The sequence below is a fragment of the Lithobates pipiens genome, unplaced genomic scaffold, assembly GCF_037356315.1.
Source record: "Lithobates pipiens isolate NorthernLeopardFrog02 unplaced genomic scaffold, aLitPip1_a1.2 Scaffold_3, whole genome shotgun sequence".
NCBI classification, from domain to species: domain Eukaryota; kingdom Metazoa; phylum Chordata; class Amphibia; order Anura; family Ranidae; genus Lithobates; species Lithobates pipiens.
This window is the reverse complement of record NW_027507790.1, coordinates 45616554-45633170: the sequence shown is the minus strand read 5'-3', so window position 1 is coordinate 45633170 and position 16617 is coordinate 45616554. Positions and strand designations below refer to the sequence as shown.

The window sequence follows — 16617 nt, the reverse complement described above, 5'->3', positions numbered from 1 at the left end:
TCCATTTCACTTCATATGACTTCGGCAATTTCTACTGCTAGCACGGCTGCAAGTTTAAGTCTTGGTATGGTATGTGCAGGTTTGGGAGTGAGTTTTGCTTTGCCTAGGACAAAACTACAAGGTGATTCTGCATTCATGTCAGAGGTCTTCAAATAAGCTACTGTAGCAATAGCTTCAACTGATGCATCAGAGAAAATATGAAGTTATCTCCTGTAAACAGTTGAACCTGGAACATAGCAACGGGAAATATGACGTTTTTCTAGTGACTTCGAAGAATGTCTCCACCTTTCCCACTTGACTCGTAATGATTCTCATTAGGTAAGGGAGTATCCCAGTCTACGTTCTCATTAGATATCTGTCTTAGCAGAATTTTACCTTGAATGGTAACTGGAGCAAGGAAACCGAGTGGATCAAAGATGTTATTCACCACCGACAGGACTCCTCTCTTAGTGAAGGGTTTGTCACAAGTTGAGACTTGGAGGGTGAATGTGTCTTGTTTGATGTTCCACAACAAACCCAGACTTCGCTGTACAGGAGGCACATCTGTACCCAAATAAAGGTTTTTTAGACTGGTGGCATAGTCCTCAGAGTGAAAAGCACTCATAAGTTCCTGGCTGTTTGATATAATCTTGTGCAGTCTAAGGTTTGCTGTAGCCAGCATTATATTGGACGAACTTCCGACGGAAGCCGCAAAGTTCGCGGCAGACCCCGTTGACTTTAATGGCAGGCGAACCTTAAAAACCTCCAGGTCATATTTTCAGCCACAAAATACTTACTAGCTATGCACACATAGTCCCACAACATGGACACTGACATAACAAAAGTATTAAGTGAATCTGGGATTGTCAATGACAAGCATTCTTTTTTAATCGGTGAAATTTTGACAATTCAGGAGCGCATGAAAGCCATAGAGGAGAGGCAAGGACACCAGCACCGAGATAGAGAGCACTGACACCTGCACCATAATAGAGAGCACTGACACCAGCACCATGATAGAGAGCACTGACACCATCACAGTGATAGAGAGCACTGACACCAGCACCGAGATAGAGAGCACTGACACCAGCACAGAGATAGAGAGCACTGACACCAGCACCGAGATAGAGAGCACTGACACCAGCACCGAGATAGAGAGCACTGACACCAGCACTGTGATAGAGAGCACTGACACCAGCACTGAGATAGAGAGCACTGACACCAGCACCATGATAGAGAGCACTGAGACCACACCAGCACTGAGATAGAGAGCACTGACACCACACCAGCACCAAGATAGAGAGAGAGCACTGACACCAGCACTGAGATAGAGAGAGAGCACCGACACCAGCACCGTGATAGAGAGCACTGACACCACACCAGCACCATGATAGAGAGCATTGACACCAGCACCGTGATAGAGAGCACTGACACCACACCGGCACCGAGATAGAGAGCACTGACTCCAGCACTGATACCAGCAACTCGCTGTGGGACCCAAAAATATGACACCGCTCAACCTCTTCAAACAGGAGGGTAAGGGCATATAGTATGGCATGCTTTTTTTGTACAAGGAAGTGAGCCAAAGGTAGAAAAAAGGTCCGTGTGCTAGATTATATAAATCGTTTATAGAGTTATGCATATACATGGTCTACTGGTCACATGTGTTGAATTCCTCCGAGATCCATGCCTCATTCATTATTATAACTGTGAGGTAGTCAACACTGTCATGCGCTAGGCGAGTGTGCTCATCAGTCACAATCCCCCTTGCTGCGCTGAACGTCCTTTCGGACAGGACACTGAATGGGGGCAAGCCAATAGTTCCCTTACAAATTGGGCAAGCTCTGTCCAGAGGTCAAGCCTGCCCACCTAGTAGTCCAGGGGTTCATCACCGCTAACCTGATGTAGTTGGACACCTGTCGGCCTAGGCGTTCCCTGATGCTGGATACAGATGACACCTGTCGATGGGTTGGCTGAAAGAATGATCTCATATCAGAAGTGACCAACACATCTTCAAACCGCCCTCTTCTTGCAGGCGCTGTTGGATTGGTACCCGCAACTCTTTCTCTGGGAGTGGGAATTCCTCCTCTGCCAGTGCACGCAAAAGCAGAATGCAGCATTTCTCTAAGCAAGGCCTGTAAGTGCTCCATTCTGACAGCCATCTCTGATAACATTTCTGCCATTTTGTGTTTGTACCAGGGGTCTAAGTACATTGCCACCCAGTACTGGTCCTTGACCTTTATGATTTTTATACAGGGGCCCCTGTTAAAACACTGGAGCATGAAGGCCCCCATTTGCACTAAAGCAGTGTGGTGGCCTAGCTCCTGCTCATCATCCAGGATAACGTCGTCCTCCTCGTTCTCCTCTCCCCATCCATGGACAACAACAGGGATCCCAGAAAGGTTTAAAGCATGCTCTTCTTGCTCCTCCTCATCCGCCCCGGCACTATTCTCCTCTGACTCCTCTTCAGACTCCTTTTGTTGACTTGTCTCAGATAGAGTAGTCCCCCCTGGGAATTCATCCAGCATTGCAACTTCCTCATCTTCCTGCTCCTGCTCCTCCACGGCTTGATCAATGCACTGCACGCAATGCACGCTCCATAAAGAAGGCATAAGGTACGATGTCATTGATGGCGCCATGGCTGCGACTGACCAGTTTGGTGATCTCATCAAATGGCCGCAGAAGTCTTCATGCATCACACATGAGCAGCCACTGGCGCGGTGAAAAAAACCAAGCTCCCAGAACCTGTTCTGCCACAGAGTTCGTACAGGTAGTCGTTAACTGCACGTTTCTGCTGGAGCAGCCTATCAAGCATATAGAAGGTTGAGTTCCATCGCGTTGGGCAATCGCAAATAAGACGTCTGACTGGCAGATTGTGTCGCCGCTGAATGTCAGCAAGGCGAGCCATGGCCGTGTAAGATATTCTGAAATGGGCCGAGATTTCCTTGCCTGCCGCAAGATGCCCTGGACCCCAGGGTATTTTACAACGAATCACTGCATGACCAAGTTTAAGACATGTGCCATGCATGGCACGTGTGTGTTTAATTTTGCCCTGTTTCAATGCGCTAAGCAGATTGGCACCATTGTCACACACCACTTTACCAACTGTCAAACTGAGCGGTGTTAGCCACTGATCTGCCTGTGAACGCAAAGCTGAAAGGAGTGCAGGGCTAATGTGGCTCTTGGCTTCCAGGCACAACAGACGCAGCACACTTCTCACCTGGCATGTCAAATAGGTTCTGGGGATCTTGGGAGGTGCAGCGGAAGAGACGCTAGCAGCGGAAAAGGAGGAGTCAGCCGAGGAGGAGAGGGAGAATGGAGTAGGAGGAGGAGAAGAAGAGCCAGGCCTGTATGCAAACCGTGGCGGTAAAACCAAATCTACACGGGTGCCACGGGTTACATGCTTGACGGCCATCAGAAGGTTCACCCAGTGGACAGTAAAAGTTATATACCTTCCCTGCCCGTGTTTGCTAAACCACGTGCCTGTGGTCAGATGTATCTTGGCACCGACACTGTGTGCCAGAGATACATTCACTTGCCACTGAACATGGCCGTATAGCTCTGGGATGCCCTTCTCTGAGAAATACTTCCTTCCTGGGACCTTCCATTGTGGTGTTCCAATGGCCACAAATTTTCGAAAGGCCTCTGAGTCCACCAGTTTATATGGCAGTAGTTAGCAGACTATCAGTTCTGACAAGCCAGCAGTCAACCGTTGGGCAAGAGGGTTATTCCGGCATCATCATTTTTTTACGCTTGAACATTTGGCCCATGGAAGCCTGCCTTTTTGCAGAAAAACGTGAGCTTGGCGTGATGGAAGGTGGAGTGGAGGACAATTGTGAGGAGAGAGGAGAAGGAGAAGTAGAAGAAGCTGGATGGTGAGAGCCTGGAGTGTGGCTTTGTGGGTTCCGTTGCTCCCACTGGGTTCGTGATGGCAGCTCATGTGCCTTCTTAAGGAGGTCGTCCCTAGGTGAGTGTTGGGCTTACCACGACTTATGCGTTGACTGCAAAGGCTGCAGATGGCAACACTATTGTCAGCAGCGGACACGTTAAAAAAAGCCCACACTGTGGAGCCATATGCCGGCATCCTGGGAGCGTCAGATGTGACCGTACATGGTTGATGCCTCGCTCCTGATACATTAGCAGTCTGGTTTGTCCCTCCTGTGCAATGTAAGTTTCGCCTGCTTCTCCTCCCTATCTGCTGGTCCATATCTCCCTCTGAACTCCCCTCCTCTTCCTCTCAGACACGTCATCATCGATGTCACCTTCCCCACCACTATAATTAGAGATCTCGGAATAGGCAGCAACACCGGGGACCAACCTCCTTGGGCTGATCTGGGTACTGTCGTCAGACTGCTGAGTGGCGGTTGTTGCTACCTCCTCTTCCTGATCCAATGCCAATAATGGCTGAGCATTGGCAATGTCTTGCGATGGATTGGAAAATAATTCCTGTGACTCAAGCGGAGGGTATATGGTGGTGGTGGTGTTGGTGGTAATGTCTTTGGGGGTGCACACAGCAGAGAGTGAAAGGGGTGCAGATCGAGAGGATGAGGAGGGCGCAGAAAAGTAAGGCTGAGTGAGCCATTCAACCAAGTCTGGTGCGTCCTTTGATGTAATCGAATGCACCTTCTGCAATTTCCCACTTTGGCTCAAGCCTGTTGCTCCAGCCCTACACCTACCACCCCTGTGGAAGGGCCTGCCTCTTCCTCTGCTGGTCATATTTTAAATGACCCTGTGACAAAAGTCTCTAGAGAAGTTCAGTATGTATGTGGAAGAAGGTATATAACAACCCGCTTCAATCTGACATTTTGGGGTTCCACTGGTCTATCACACTAATTATAATAAATTTTTCTAATTGCGTGTGTCACTCTTTGTAGTATCGCTGCAGAACCGCTCAGCAGTCACAATGCTGCACATTGGAAATGCACTATACTTTCTATATTTGAAAGTATTTTATACGTGTATTACACCCCTATATACTGCACACCAAATAGTACACCTATAACAGTCCTTAAAAGGACCTTTGTGGACCTAATTGTAGCTAGCTAGTAGCTAGTGAATTGCAGACTGTCCCTGCTCCAAACACCAAACTGTCCCTACACTGAGAAACGACAGGTGCAGAATCGGCCAGCAGCACTGCATGCAGTGCACTATAATATGCTTTCTATATTTGAAAGAAAGTATATTATACGTGTATTACAACCCTATATACTGTACACCTATACCAGTCCTTAAAAGAACCTTTGTGGACCTAGTAGCTAATGAATTGCAGACTGTCCCTGCTCCAAACACCAAACTGTCCCTCCCTACACTGAGAAAAGACAGCTGCAGAATCGGCCAGCACTCAGCAGCACAGCAGTGCACTATAATATGCTTTCTATATTTAAAAGAAAGTATATTATAGGTTCATTACAACCCTATATACTGTACACCTATACCAGTTCTTTAAAGGACCTTTGTGGACCTAGTAGCTAGTGAATTGCAGACTGTCCCTGCTCCAAACACCAAACTGTCCCTCCCTACACTGAGAAAAGACAGCTGCAGAATCGGTCAGCACTCAGCAGCACAGCAGTGCACTATAATATGCTTTCTATATTTGAAAGAAAGTATATTATGCGTGTATTACAACCCTATATACTGTACACCTATACCAGTCCTTAAAAGGACTTTTGTGGACCTAATAGTAATAGCTAGTGATTACACTGACTGTCCCTGCTCCACACAGCATCCTTTCCCTACACTGACAAAAGACAGAATGTAAAATGGCCACCAGATCAGGTCTATTTATAAGGTAGGGGGTATGTCCATGTGCTGACATGTCTCAATTGGCAGTCCTGTACCCCATGATGGATGTGTCATGGGTCAAAGTTCTTCACAATGTAAACAAATATGTCCGCCGCAAACAGCAACAGAAGTCCTCCGGTTTGGCGAATCGCGAACGAGCAAAGTTCGCCGCAAACTGACCGCCGGGCGAACTGCAAGGCCTTCTCTAGCCAGCATCTCCTTTGTTCTGGTGAGGATTTAATTCGCTTCTTTAGCGGATGGAAAAGACTTGAGTGCGTCGTCAACATAGAAGTTTCTTTCAACAAATTGATGAGCATCAGATCCATATTCTTCTTCTCCAGTCTGAACTGTTCTCCTTAGCCCGTAAGTTGCCACTGCAGGGGAAGGACTGTTACCGAAGATATGTACCTTCATTCGATAGTCTATAACTTCCTTGCTGATGTCATTGTCTTCGTGCCATAGAAACCTGAGGTAGTTTCTGTTGTCGTTTCTGTTGTCTTCTCTGACAATGAAGGCGTGAAACATCTGTTGAATGTCTGCCATTACTGCTACAGGCTCTTGTCTGAAGCGAATCAAGACTCCTATTAAGCTGTTATTCAAGTTGGGCCCTGTAAGGAGCACGTTGTTGAGAAAAACACCTTCGTGCTGAGCACTGAAATCAAAGACAACTCTGATTTGGTCTGGTTTGTGTGGGTGATACATGCCAAAGGATGGAAGGTACCAGCATTCTTCTCCCTCCTTTAGTTGGGGTGCAGGCTCTGCATGATCTCTGTCAAATATATTTTGCATGAAGTCCACAAAGTGTCTTTGCATCTCTGGTTTCCTGCTTAAGTTTCGCTTTAAGGGGGAGAATCTACTGATGGCCTGCTGTAAGTTGTTGGGCAATCTCTATCTTGGGAGACGAAAATGTAGGGGTGCTACCCAGTTATTGGAGTCGTCTTGAAAGAACTCATTGTCCATTATCTTGATGAACTCTTTGTCTTCCACTGAAGGAGCCAGTGTGTCATCTTCACTGGTTGCATTAAACATTGTAGAGCCGAAGTCGTCATCGTGACAGAAGAAAGGGCTTGTGTTACCTGAGCTACCATGTTGCCATTCGTGGCTGGCTATCTTCTCTTTCACCCAGTAGTGATGTGGGCATGGCTCAAAGTAAGTGTTTCAGCCATTTGGCAGAACATTTGTCTTGAATGACGAAATGTTGGTAGGTCTCTTCATTTTGCCTATACAGACATTGCCTATGATGACCCACCCTAGATCCATACGCTGGGCAAATGGGGAATCTGGTTGTCTACTGACTTGTCTGTGTACATTGTGAATTTTTAGAATGTCTCTTCCTAACAGAAGAAATATCTGAGCATGTTTGTCAAGCGGCGGTATCTCATTTGCTATTACCTTTAGATGAGAGTGGTGGAAAGTAGCTGCTGGAGTAGGGATTTCTTCCCTGTTAGCAGGTATCTGATTGCATTCAACAAGTGTAGGTAGGGGTAGTTGCAAGTTACCTTTGAGAGAAGATACCATGAGTCCATGAGTAGGGTTGAGCGAACCCAAACTGTAAAGTTTGGGTTTGTACCAGACTTTTGGGTTTTTGGGTCCCGGACCCAAACCCGAACAATTTACTGTATGTTCGGGTTCGGTAATGTAATGGCGCTTTTTTAACATCTGCAGGGCAGCCAATTGGCATTCATTTAACTTGTGTGCCCTTAGAAGCCATCACAGCCATGCCTACTAATGGCATGGCTGTGACTAACCAGTGTAGCATGTGACCCAGCCTCTATATAAGCTAGAGGCACATAGCACAGCATGTCACTCTGCTTTAGATTGTGTTGGGTAAGGTTGCTGCTGCTGCTTTGAGGGAGAGAATTAGATAGGAGTCCTGCTTCAGAAATCTAATTACACAGTGATCTACCTTGATTTTGTTGTGTGGGTGCAGTGCACAATCTTTTTACACTGCCCTGAGCCCAGTGCCAGAGAAAATATAACTTTTATCCATCTGTTAGTTAGGTTGGCGCCCGCGGGCATTTTATGCAAGCTCAGTGCACCAGCACTGCATATGTTACTGTAAGATACACCGTTTAGATACTGTTGCTCTATTCTGCTATTCTAAAAGCCCCCCATTTAGAAAAAAGCCCACATTTTTTTACAGTGTTTCCTGCATATCTGTACGTGTGAGATACAGACTTTAGATACTGTTCTTCTATTGTGCTATTCAAAAAAATAATAATTTAGGGCAAAATTATTTTTTTTGGTGCATTTTCTGCATATCTGTACATGTGAGATACACCGTTTAGATACTGCTATTCTAAAAACACCCATTTATGGAAAAAACAGATATTTTGCAGTGTTTCCTACATATCTGTATGTGTGAGATAAATACTTTAGATACTGTTGTTTTATTCTTCTATTCCCCAAAAAATAATTTAGGGCAAAAATATTTTTTTTGGAATAGCATTTACTTCATATCTGTGAGATACACCGTTTAGATACTGTTGCTCTATTCTGCTATTCTAAAAACACCCATTTAGGGCAAAAACAAATATTTTGCAGTGTTTCCTGCATATCTGTACGTGTGAGATACATGACAATTAGGGCAATTTTAATGCCAGTATAGGACTAAGAAATAAAAACATTGATAACTCTCAGTGCTGACAAGCCATGTCTTGTATATGGTATAAGCATAGGGTGCAAGCCAAACACCGGTCGATATTGTAACATCGGGGTTGTTTTAGCTCAAGGGTAGAGCTTACCAGTGAGCTGAGTCCACGCCAGGAATGCCATTTTAAGGGCTTGTAGGCCCACTTTTATTAAAGAAAGAAAATGTCCATTAACAAGAGTTGCCCACACAGGGGTTTCAGCTTTCCACAGCAACAATGTAAGTAAAACCAAAAATACCAAGGCACCTGGCTCTCTTTAGCAGAATTGCTGCTCAGACTTATGCTTCAGCCCTCTCGGCTCTATAACAGAGTTCCTGTACACCCAGTACCTCGGCCCTCTTTTCCTGCCCACAGGCTTGGACCCTCTGTCTGCTCTGACAGACCGACCTGTGCAGACATGTACACTTCTCCCTTGCTTGCCTGGAATCCTCGGGAGGGTGGAGCCCAGAACCATGGTCAGGTGTCTACAAACAGCCCAGCACACACCTGACCAGTCAGTATGCTGGTGGATCTCAAAACCTGGACCCAGGACTAAGGATTTCATCCCACCTGGATCGCTATGAAATGCCCGGGCTCCAGATCCCAAAACGGATTTAAGCAAACAATGAGGAAACTAAAAAGCCAGTTTCCTCCAAAATAAGCAAATAAACTGGAGCCCCTCAACCTGCCTGGTTAAGAATCCTCTGTCCAAACACTGGTGGGGTACCTCACTACCACTATATATATATATATATATAATGTTTTTTTTATAAATACACCCTATAATGCCTAGGTGAAGTATTTTATCTGAATTACAACCTACTCAAATTTATACTAGTAAATTATTTAAAATAATACTTACAATTTGACATCATTCGTTTTCTACATAACTGTAATGAGTATATTTGATGTGTTAAGGAACCTTTATTACTATATTGGTGTTTTTTGCCTATAAATGATGCTGATGGTATCATTTCATACAGAAATCTCCTTCTGTTCAGCTGCATATAGCAGTTCTTTCTATCAGTGATATGTGTTACTCTTTTGTTCAGGATGATTGCATTCATTATACAAGCATGTTATTGTACTATTTGTCTGTTGGTGTTTATCACTGTGTTCCAGACTGGATTATCTTTTCCAGTAGAACAGTAATAATCAGCCTCATCTTCAACATGAACTCCAGAGATGGTCAGAGTGCCCACATCATTAGAACTGTCTCCAGAGAAGCGGTCTGGTGTCCCTGTTGCCTTTTCTTTATCTTTATAAATAAGAAGACTAGGGGCACTGCCACCTTTTTGCTGATACCATCTAACATAATGCTTGCTAGTAAGACTCTCCCCTGAACATGTTAATATAACAGTCTCTCCCAGTTTTGCCGTCATTTCTGAAGGTTGATTCAGAACATACTGACCATAGCAACCTGACGGAAGAAGAATAGTAAAGAATGAGAAGTTGATATCATTTGATCTATTTTATAGAATATGAAGTGTGCCATGTGTCATTGTATTGCTGTCATGATAATTGTAACCCCCAGAAATAATACACACAGGGGGCTTCTCCAATCTCTACTCACATGTACAGAAAGAGGTGATGGCGAGGATGAGAGTAGACCAAAACATGTTGGAGAAGACCTTCTCTCTGACACTCTGATCTCTCATTACTAACAGAGGATTTAAATGTCCTCTGAGATCAGACACGCCTCATTTTGCAAATGATCAGACAAGATTCAAAAAAAACTCCTGTGGTTTTGTTTCTTTCAGTGTTGACCCGCACCAACAAAAGATCTCTGTTCTTTAATCAGCCATGCCAGACGTACCTGCTCAGAAAGGCAAGTTAGTGCTTATTTACACATGCTTAGCCCTAAAGAGTGACCCTCTATGGATCCCTTTTCAGAGTGCATTTGACAGGAGGTGAGGAGGCATTATGTCACCTCCTCGCTGCCTGTTTTAACCCCTAAAATCTGCACCACCGTGCCACAACCATATACATGGCACATGGTTGCAGGATGGTTTTGGCATGATTTCATTCTCTTGAATGAGTCACAATGGTGGGTGGCACTGCATGCGCAGCTCAGTGTACAATTGTGAATCTGCCAATATGAATGAACTCTTATGCATGGGAGTTACGTCATTCTGTCATGGACAATCAAGGTGGCTGAAGATCTTGAACTTGGAAAAAGAATGAATCAGTGTTGGCGAGGGAGCATGTGGGCATCGTATTGCTGGAGGGAAGATGAGTATACAGTAATTCCACACTAAACTGCTCTTCTGCCGCTGCCTAATTTGACATAGCTGTATTATGTGCGGTCTCTTAGCACTTAATCATAGTTTGATAGTGAAGTCTGTTAGCTTTTACCCCCCACTAGCGGCCGCAAAAGGGTTAAAACCGCCGGCAATACGCCGCAATAGCGGCGTTTTGCCGGCGGTATTCACCGCTGCCCCATTGATTTCAATGGGGAGCAGCGGTGGAGGAGTGGTAAACACACAGCTCCTTCACCGCTCCAAAGAAGCTGCTGGCAGGACTTTTTTCTGACGTCGTGCCAGCACACCGCTGTAGTGTGAAAGCCCTCGGGCTTTCACACTACATACAATGGTGCAGCTTCTTTAGGGCGGATTGCAGGCGCTATTTCTAACGCTATAGCGCCTGCAAAACGCCCTGGTGTGAAAGGGGTCTTAGGGGGGACCCTGCAGACTCTGATGTAAGGGAGAACTTTGGGGACTCTGACATAAGGGATGCTCTGGGAACCCTTATTTAAGGGGGTACACTGAGAGCTCTGATGTACGGAGTGGACTCTGATGTAAGGGGGAACACTGTGGCCTCTGGTGTAAATGGGAACTCTGATGTAAGGGGTGCTCTGAGAACTCTGATTCACCTTAGAGTACTCACTCAGAGGCAGGAGAGAGAAGGGGGAAGACTTCAGTCACAGACAGGGATGGATGGTGAGCTCACTCACCCCTTGGCAGTCAGCACCTCTCATCCAGATGTATCTGCGACTGCTGGGCTTCAAATTTCCCACCCCCTCTTTCATTTTCTGAGGCACACAGCCAGGGATTGGAATGTGGTTAGACACAGAGGGGTATGGATGGGAGGAAGAGGAGCAGATCGAGCCCTTTCCCCTCTCCTGTCAGTGTAGGGGGTGTGGATTGTTAGTGCTGACTTTGGGCAGTGTGAAAGAGAGTGTAATAGACTCTCAGCTTAGACAACTGCAGCCAGCAACCCTGCTAGGAAGCCATAGTCTGGTCTGAATAATGTGTTCGGGGTCAGGTGGTCTCAAACCCGGACACATGATTCAAAACCCGAACTGTCCGGGTGAATCCTGTACAGGTGGCAACCCTAGTCTGTTGGTAGGGAGGTGCTATGTCAAATAGCCCTCCCCAACAGGATATTGTGCTAAACCTCTAGGTAAATAAAAGATCCAGAACCTTTGCTGGGCCAAAGACTGGGTTTGGTAATAAAGTTGGCAGTGCTTCCACCCAGGACAGGGACTCAGTAAAGAGGGGATTCTCTTCCTGGGAAATAAATCAGTAATCTAAACAAAGTAATTGGGAGCAGAAGAATGCAAATCAAATTCATTAAACTTATTGAGATTTTTCTTTTTACCATAACATGTAGCTGAATAAATTTTGGCCTAAAGTCATAAAAAAATAAAATGTTTTCATTTAGTGGATAGGTTTTATAAGCAGAAAATAAAAAAAATATTGTTTTTTTTCCCCAAAATGTAATTTGGAGGTAAATGGTTAATTAATCTACCACCTGTTTGTTGGTGACTTCTTTTCTGTGCTGATATAGAGTGCAGGTAGTCTAACACTTTAGTTACACAGGTGTGAGCTAGTCGTAAATCCCAACCAGGAGTCTCAGTGGGGATTGAGTAGTTTACTGAGTAGGCAAAGGGGTTTGCATCGCACCGATTAGGATGGTGCCATTGCTGGCAATTTCCACCAATTTGACTTGTCAACTTGCATGTCAAATCACACCAATATGAACCAGGGCTTAAAGTGTTACTAAACCCAGGACCCTGCATTCACTATATCTGGTCTGCCACTGTACACAGAACATGGAAATGTAATTATTTTAATAAATATAAACTGTTAAATACCTTTTCTCATCAGCAGTTAGAGCATTCTTGTGACTTCTATCAGTGTCCAGCAGAGCACTGGTTGTAGGAGGAGTTTTCATTCCACTCTGGCTATCCTATGATACTGCAGTGTACTAATCCCAATGGACACGTGCCTGTAGAAATGGCAGTGCATATAAACGGGTGCTGTAGTGACCAAAGGCTGGAAATGTGTCAAGTCAAGGAAAACAAATGTCACAAGCACACTGAGGATCTTCAGGGTAGGTCCAGAGCTTTAATCAGTGATCACATCGTTACAGCCGATTGCAAGGTTTCGGAGCCACGTAGGACCCCTTCATCAGGCATGTGACCGTCATATCCCTGATGAAGGGGTCCTGCGTGGCCCTAAAACACTGCAATCTGCTGTAACAACGTAATCACTGATTAAAGCTGTGGACCTACTCTGGAGATTCTTGGTGTGCTGGTGACATCTGTTTTCCTTTTCAATGATAATGCAAGACCCCTGACCCTCTGTCTGGACAGTGCTGATTGGCCCTGTGCTGATTGCATGTACCCTCCCAAGAGAAAATGCTCTCTAGCAATACACACCAAACTGAGCATGTGCAGAGTGTCCCCAAAGCCCTGTACTATTTGGAAATGATTAGGGGGCGATGGAAGAAGATGCAGAGGATTAACCCCTTAGGTTCCACAGTGAGTATAACAAGCATGTTTTATTAAATATACAGACTGATTTTACTGTTTTGGGTTTAGTAACACTTTAGGACATCTCTCAAACACCGTAATATAACCACTTCAGCCCCGGAAGGATTTACCCCCTTCCTGACCAGAGCACTTTTTGCAATTCAGCGCTGTGTCACTTTAACTGACAGTTGTGCTGTCATGCGTCATTAGACCCAAACAAGATAACGTCCTTATTTCCCCACAAATAGAGCTTTCTTTTGGTGGTATTTGATCACCTCTGCGGTTTTATTTTTTGCGCTATAAAAAAAAAAAGAGCAACAATTTTGAAAAAAGAACAATATTTTTTACTTTTTGCTATAATAAATATCCCCAAAAATATATAAAAAACATTTTTTTTTTCATTTTAAGCCGATATGTATTCTTCTACATATTTTTGGTAAAAAAAAATAAAATAAAAAAAAATCGCAATAAGCGTATATTGATTGGTTTGAGCAAGTGTTATAGCGTCTACAAAATAGGGGATAGATTTATAGCATTTTTATTATTATTTTTTTATTAGTAATGGAGGTGATCTACGATTTTTATCATGACTGTAACATTATGGCAGACAAATCGGACACTTTTGACACTATTTTGGGACCATTGTCATTTATACAGCGATCAGTGCTATAAAAATGCACTGCTTGCTGTGTAAATTTCACTGGCAGGGAAGGGGTTAAACACTAGGGAGCGATAAAGGGGTTAAGTGTGTCCTAGGGAGTGATTCTAACTGTGAGGGGGATGGGCTTCCACTGAAATGACAGCGATCACTGCTCCAGTTGACAGGGAGCAGTATATCCCTGTCATGTCACTAGGCAGAACGGGGAAATGCCTTGTTTACAAATACATTTTTTTTTTTTTTTTACAATCGACACATGTCCTCCAGTGCAGTGTCCGGCTCTTTTAACCTTTTTTTGACAATAACTTTTGTACTAGTTCAAAAAATGGGCAGAAATTGCTAATGTTTTGCCCCCCTGTAGACAAAGAGGATTCGATGAACCCTCTGCAAGATTGAACGTGGGCACACGATCTCATCTCCATCAAATCCTGATTTCAGTAAACTAAGATGTAACTAGGGTCGCCACTTTTTCTTCAAGCCAAACCCGAACACTTTAGTGACGCACAGCAAAAAATATTTTTTTTTGCATTCTGTAAAGGATTGTAAAAGACCTAGGACACCTTTGGGCGCTCCAAGGAGAATAGTAATGTGGTTTGCATAGTGCCCCCTCACCCACTCTGTTCTGAGCTACATTACTGCCTGAATATTGTGTCCAGGTTTCAAGTGGACTGAAACCCGGACACATGATTCAAAACCCGAACTGTCCAGGTGAATCCTGGACAGGTGGCAACCCTACTGCAGTCTGTGTGGTTGTTATCAGATTCTGCACTCCATGCTCTGATGTTGTAATGTTTTATTCATCGAGGTACATTATCTGACATACTTTTTGGATTTACTTTCCATTTTACTTTATTTTTTCACATTGAGTTTTAACTTAAAAAAAAACATGTAATTCATAACACCCAAAAGATTTATCTCAAAAATAATAACAGGTTACAATTAATATGTGCCATTATGTGAGATATATTCTTCTTTCCTCCTTTAAATACTGACCCCTACTGGACATAAAATGATTTACAATATTTTTTACTCCGATCTATGTGTACAAGGTAAAGGAGAAGCCCAGCCTGAGATTTTTAGGCTGGGCTTCTTCTCTGGGTCACACAAGTTTTGCACTCCTGTGACCCGTTTTCAGTGGAGAGTTGTCTGAAGTCCGCTCTCCGCTGAGGTCACTGACATCAGTCGAGGCAGCACGTCATCCTGACTTCCAAGTTTGGATCTACCAGATGTCTTGATTGATGGCAGACTCAGCAAGCTGCTGAGACCATCGCTCCCCACCCCTCCACTGCACAGCACTCCAATGAGCGTGGTGAAGCAGAGAGGAGAGCTGCTGACTGATAGTCAGCAGCTCTCCTCTCGGGGATCTGTGAAAACTGAGCCATCGGCGGTGTTCGATGGCTCGGTTCTCAGTGCAGAGACGGAGGGGGACAGATGCAGCATCAGTCTGATGCTCCATCCACCTAGGTAAGTATGAATAAAAAAAAAAAAAAAACATACTTCTCTTTTAAGAAAAAATGTCAGCTATGGTAAACTGAGCAAAAACAAGCAAAACTTCTATTCAGTGATTTAAAGGAAACCTGTTATAAAAGGAAAATATCCCAATGAAGAAACAATCCATCCAAGAGGTGCTGGGACTTTAATGTGAGTTCATAGTGAGAGGAAAAAACATTCAGAAAGTTCTCTGGAACAGGACAGGCTGCTCACAACGGACAGAGCGCCCCTCCAGTGGGTACCCAGCAGGTTTCCAGATAAAACATGTACCAAAGGAAGGAGCACCAGACCAAAGGACGAGAGTCCAAATTCATTTAATGGTTTTCACAAAAAAAACAATGTGTTTCACTTCATCAGGACTTCATTTAAAATAAGGAGCTTGAATGGACTCAAAATAGGGCTTTCCCATGTAAATCTATATAGGGAAATGGATTACTGGACTAGGGGAGTCACTGGCCAGCATTTTCTGGTGAGAAGTTTTCTTGGCATAGGTGCCTTTGACCTACCAGTGGCATGGAAGTCAAATATATCTGGTGAGCAATTTTTCAATCAAGGATGGGGACACAAAGCGAATTGTCACTATATATTTGAAGTCCACACCTGTAAAGTTTATTCATGGACATCACTTGGAAAAATATTTTGTTATTCACATACACAAGTTTGATTTCCTTTTGCTCACACAGCATAGTGCATAAGGATTTTTTTTCTAATTTATTTAAATTTTTTGGTGTTCTAGCACCATGTACTGCACTATTAATAAGAGTGTATTGTGCAGTGTATTTAGGCTTTAACATGTGCTCCATTGAAGTGCCTGGCTCTTTTGGCACTTTTGACCCTTTTTGACAATAACTTGCCTATTGGTCCTAAAAATGGACTGAAGTTGCTAACAACTCTTGCTCCCCTATAGACTTTAATAGTATTTACCACCAGGTTCTGATTTGCCAAACAGGATTCACTGAACCCTTTGAGAATTGAAGGCAAATATCCTCATCCCTGCCAATTAGTGATCCAATGAAGTGAGATGTGATTGGAGTGTGTGTGGTTGTTATGAGATTCTGCACCCCACACTCTGATGTTGTACTGTTTTATGGATTGAGGTTTCTGACGCACTTGTTGCTTTTATTTTCTGTTAACTTTATTTTTTCATCTTCAGTTATGACTAACAAAGAAAAAATAACTTGTACTATACAGCAGCCCTAAATATTCCTCTGTAAAATAACAGGTTAGAATGAATATGTACCGTTATGTGAGATATATTCTCCTTTCCTCCTGTAAATACTGACCCCTACTGGACCTGAAATGATTTACAATATTTTATACTACAA

The 16617-nt window shown here is 44.0% G+C and overlaps 1 protein-coding gene across 6 annotated transcripts in view; it reads right to left on the bottom strand.

Annotated features, from left to right (window-relative positions):
* Positions 1 to 16617, bottom strand: part of LOC143940345 (immunoglobulin lambda-1 light chain-like) — an 860309-nt gene that overhangs the window by 495644 nt on the left and 348048 nt on the right. The window lies entirely within an intron of this gene.